This window comes from Schistocerca cancellata, unplaced genomic scaffold, assembly GCF_023864275.1.
Source record: "Schistocerca cancellata isolate TAMUIC-IGC-003103 unplaced genomic scaffold, iqSchCanc2.1 HiC_scaffold_485, whole genome shotgun sequence".
In the NCBI taxonomy this organism is placed as follows: Eukaryota; Metazoa; Arthropoda; class Insecta; order Orthoptera; family Acrididae; genus Schistocerca; species Schistocerca cancellata.
In genome coordinates this window covers 32,501-37,500 of record NW_026046500.1, presented here as the reverse complement: position 1 = coordinate 37,500, position 5,000 = coordinate 32,501, and the positions used below count along the sequence as shown (strand labels likewise).

General features: G+C 52.7%; 1 non-coding gene across 1 annotated transcript in view; it reads left to right on the top strand.

Annotated features, from left to right (window-relative positions):
* The first annotated feature begins 4,585 nt into the window (after nt 1-4,585).
* Nucleotides 4,586-5,000, top strand: part of LOC126127121 (small subunit ribosomal RNA) — a 1,909-nt gene continuing 1,494 nt past the window's right edge. Inside the window, exon 1 of the ribosomal RNA XR_007526980.1 lies at nt 4,586-5,000. This exon is cut by the window's right edge and continues 1,494 nt beyond it. This is a non-coding gene — a ribosomal RNA (small subunit ribosomal RNA).

Below are 5,000 nucleotides of genomic sequence, written 5' to 3'. Positions count from 1 at the left end.
CGCACGAAGTAGTCAACCGACAATCACTCCACCCGCACCCGCACGTGCCCCACCCCAACCGCCGAAATCGCAACTCCAGCGGATGAACGGCGGACTCTTCCCGCACTCGTACGTTGCAATCCACCCCTATATCTTGCGTTTCACGAAGAGTTATATCCAATATGCCAAATTCCCGCTGTCCCTATACATGCTGTAAGTCTGTGCACACAATATGAACCACACATCAGCGAGACACTCTATCACACATTACTCTCTGCCTGTAACAGACACAGATACAATATGTAAGCACCAGCATGGACCAACGTCCGGTGCATCCTCTCCGCCACAGTACACCATCCACACTATGATAACCACACCAGGGGGTCCAATTCTAAAATAGAATATCCCACCCGTCCGACATCCACAATTGCTCAGATAAGCCACCAACACCCACACATGTCCTACACAGGGGTGCACCCAACACCACCACACTGCCTCCTGTTACGGCACAGAAACAATGGCAGGAATGAATCACACAGGTCTGCCGCTCCCTTGCCGCAACCACAGACGCGGCGCGCCTCCAGTCACGAGCGAAAAGCGCATCCTGACGAGACATAACTGCTGTGACATACTGAAGCTGCCTCAGACATTCACTTACAATGATCACTACCAACGAACCTCGGCCCCCCCCCCCCCCAACACACTCTCTTACCACGTTGTGTACTGTAATCCAACCCATTTCGCACCTTAACCTAACCCATTTTGCACCTTAACTTAACCAAATTCGTAACGCAATTTGTACCGCAATGTAACGCAATGTGTACCGCAATGTAACGCAATGTGTACCGCAATGTAACGCAATGTGTACCGCAATGTACCGCAATGTGTACCGCAATGTACCGCAATGTGTACCGCAATGTGTAACGCAATGTGTAACGCAATGTGTACCGCAATGTGTACCGCAATGTGTAACGCAATGTGTACCGCAATGTGTAACGCAATGTGTACCGCAATGTGTAACGCAATGTGTACCGCAATGTAACGCAATCTGTACCGCAATGTAACGCAATTTGTACCGCAATGTAACGCAATTTGTACCGCAATGTAACGCAATTTGTACCGCAATGTAACGCAATTTGTACCGCAATGTAACGCAATTTGTACCGCAATGTAACGCAATTTGTACCGCAATGTAACGCAATTTGTACCGCAATGTAACGCAATTTGTACCGCAATGTAACGCAATTTGTACCGCAATGTAACGCAATTTGTACCGCAATGTAACGCAATTTGTACCGCAATGTAACGCAATTTCTACCTTAACCTAACCCACGTTGTGCCTTAACCTAACCCACGTTGTGCCTTAACCTAACCCACGTTGTGCCTTAACCTAACCCACGTTGTGCCTTAACCTAACCCACGTTGTGCCTTAACCTAACCCACGTTGTGCCTTAACCTAACCCACGTTGTGCCTTAACCTAACCCACGTTGTGCCTTAACCTAACCCACGTTGTGCCTTAACCTAACCCACGTTGTGCCTTAACCTAACCCACGTTGTGCCTTAACCTAACCCACGTTGTGCCTTAACCTAACCCACGTTGTGCCTTAACCTAACCCACGTTGTGCCTTAACCTAACCCACGTTGTGCCTTAACCTAACCCAAGTTGTGCCTTAACCTAACCCAAGTTGTGCCTTAACCTAACCCAAGTTGTGCCTTAACCTAACCCAAGTTGTGCCTTAACCTAACCCAAGTTGTGCCTTAACCTAACCCAAGTTGTGCCTTAACCTAACCCAAGTTGTGCCTTAACCTAACCCAAGTTGTGCCTTAACCTAACCCAAGTTGTGCCTTAACCTAACCCACGTTGTGCCTTAACCTAACCCAAGTTGTGCCTTAACCTAACCCACGTTGTGCCTTAACCTAACCCACGTTGTGCCTTAACCTAACCCACGTTGTGCCTTAACCTAACCCACGTTGTGCCTTAACCTAACCCACGTTGTGCCTTAACCTAACCCACGTTGTGCCTTAACCTAACCCACGTTGTGCCTTAACCTAACCCACGTTGTGCCTTAACCTAACCCACGTTGTGCCTTAACCTAACCCACGTTGTGCCTTAACCTAACCCACGTTGTGCCTTAACCTAACCCACGTTGTGCCTTAACCTAACCCACGTTGTGCCTTAACCTAACCCACGTTGTGCCTTAACCTAACCCACGTTGTGCCTTAACCTAACCCACGTTGTGCCTTAACCTAACCCACGTTGTGCCTTAACCTAACCCAAGTTGTGCCTTAACCTAACCCAAGTTGTGCCTTAACCTAACCCAAGTTGTGCCTTAACCTAACCCAAGTTGTGCCTTAACCTAACCCAAGTTGTGCCTTAACCTAACCCAAGTTGTGCCTTAACCTAACCCAAGTTGTGCCTTAACCTAACCCAAGTTGTGCCTTAACCTAACCCAAGTTGTGCCTTAACCTAACCCACGTTGTGCCTTAACCTAACCCACGTTGTGCCTTAACCTAACCCACGTTGTGCCTTAACCTAACCCACGTTGTGCCTTAACCTAACCCACGTTGTGCCTTAACCTAACCCACGTTGTGCCTTAACCTAACCCACGTTGTGCCTTAACCTAACCCACGTTGTGCCTTAACCTAACCCACGTTGTGCCTTAACCTAACCCACGTTGTGCCTTAACCTAACCCACGTTGTGCCTTAACCTAACCCACGTTGTGCCTTAACCTAACCCACGTTGTGCCTTAACCTAACCCACGTTGTGCCTTAACCTAACCCACGTTGTGCCTTAACCTAACCCAAGTTGTGCCTTAACCTAACCCACGTTGTGCCTTAACCTAACCCAAGTTGTGCCTTAACCTGCTCTGTAATTGGCATATGACACGTTACATTAATCCAGTGTTGTCTAACCACAACCCTCTGAATATAGTTCGCTACTCGCACCGCCCACCCTCTTGTGTATCGTTTCATGTTCAACACTTCGCAAGTGTTGCTTACTTTTTACATGCTCCCGCTGTACACTGTAATGTGGACGACTGCAGGATGTACATCGCCCCCACCCTCCCCCCTGCCTTCGCACGCTGGTCGTTCAGGTGCTTGCGTGTTCAATGCCCTTCGCAGCTGTTCACTGGCATTCGCATGTCGAAGCGCTCAGTCTACGTCGTGGTACGGCCTGTGTCCACTGTCCGCTGATGTCGTAAGCTTAACCCTCACATTGTACTGCACATAGGTCCGTATGTACTGCATGATACGCTGTGGCACATGTGTGACCGTACAACGACTGCGCCCAACAACAGCGAACCATACGGTCCAAATGTTGTGCACTCAGCCACGTGCCGTCTCCCCATAACAGCTACATTGCAGTGTGGTACGCCATAGAGACGTGTGGGATTAACGGACGCCCTGGATGGCGATCAGCATGAGCCGTCTGTTGATGTAGTGGCGCGTGTATTCAAACGTAGTCGTCTCTTCTCACACAGTGTGATAGCATGGTGCACCGCGTTCCACATCTGCGACATGGTACAGATGCTGGTTGACAGTCGGTCTCGTAATGGACATCGCATACGTAGGGGGCCACCTCCCACGTGTTCTCTAGTCGTGCACATTTTGTTGCGTGTATGTGGGCAGACGTAGTGTGTCGTGACACCTAACAGACAGGTATGCAATAATCGTTGCATTTGCAAACTGGGATGGACGTCTACGTTTGCTGGTGACGTTACGCAAATGAACAACTGGTAAACCCATTGTGGTGCGGTTGTTGTTGCTGGAGGTAAATCAGTAAGGGCAAATCTGTGTGTGAAGCGATACGCGGCGGTGGCTGGGTGGGACCGTCCCCGGCCGGTGAGGGGGGGCCGCCCGGCGTGCTGGCCGCGCGGTGCGTGGGCGCACGCGCTACAGCCGGCTGGTGGGGGCGCCCAGTGGCAGGCGCGCCGGCCGACGGACGCGGCAGGCGGCGCAGCTGCGCGCCGGGGCACCCTGCGCGCGGCGCCGGGCGGCCAAAGTGGGTCCTCGCGGGCCCGGTGCGAAGCGCGGTGGACATCTGCAGTGTGCTGGTCCGACTGAGGACTGTGTGCGTTGAGGATGCGCCGCCGCCCGGCACTCGGCGCCGCGACGCCGTCTGCTGCTCGGTCGCCCCAGCGGTTCTCGCTGGTGGTTTGTATCGCAGTTGTGCAGACGTGTTGGCACGTGCGCTGTGCTGGGAGAGTTCGCTTCGGCACCCACGTGGGGCCTTTGCCCTTCTGTGGCGCTGGCGTTGGAGCTGCCGGTCACCGTAGGTGGCGCGTGTTGTCTCCCGCCGGCAATGCCACGACAGCACGCTCCCGGGCCTCTGTCGGCAGCGGCAAGCTCAGTTGGGAGCACGGGTGGTCGCACCTAAAGCGTCTACTCGCCTAACTCCGGGCGATTGCGCCTCTCTCGAACCCGACCAAGTACTTAGGACGGCGCTGCGCGCCGCCGGGACCTGAGAGGGTTTCGAGGTGTATTGTGCAGGGGAGCTCAGCCTCCTCCTGTTTGCAGAATAATTGAGCGGACGCTTGCGTGTTCGCGCGGGCCCCTGGGACACACTCCCGGGCGGCCGGCTGCTCAGCTCTAGTTGACGCAGCTCCCTGGTTGATCCTGCCAGTAGTCATATGCTTGTCTCAAAGATTAAGCCATGCATGTCTCAGTACAAGCCGCATTAAGGTGAAACCGCGAATGGCTCATTAAATCAGTTATGGTTCCTTAGATCGTACCCACGTTACTTGGATAACTGTGGTAATTCTAGAGCTAATACATGCAAACAGAGTCCCGACCAGAGATGGAAGGGACGCTTTTATTAGATCAAAACCAATCGGTCGGCTCGTCCGGTCCGTTTGCCTTGGTGACTCTGAATAACTTTGGGCTGATCGCACGGTCCTCGTACCGGCGACGCATCTTTCAAATGTCTGCCTTATCAACTGTCGATGGTAGGTTCTGCGCCTACCATGGTTGTAACGGGTAACGGGGAATCAGGGTTCGATTCCGGAGAGGGAGCCTGAG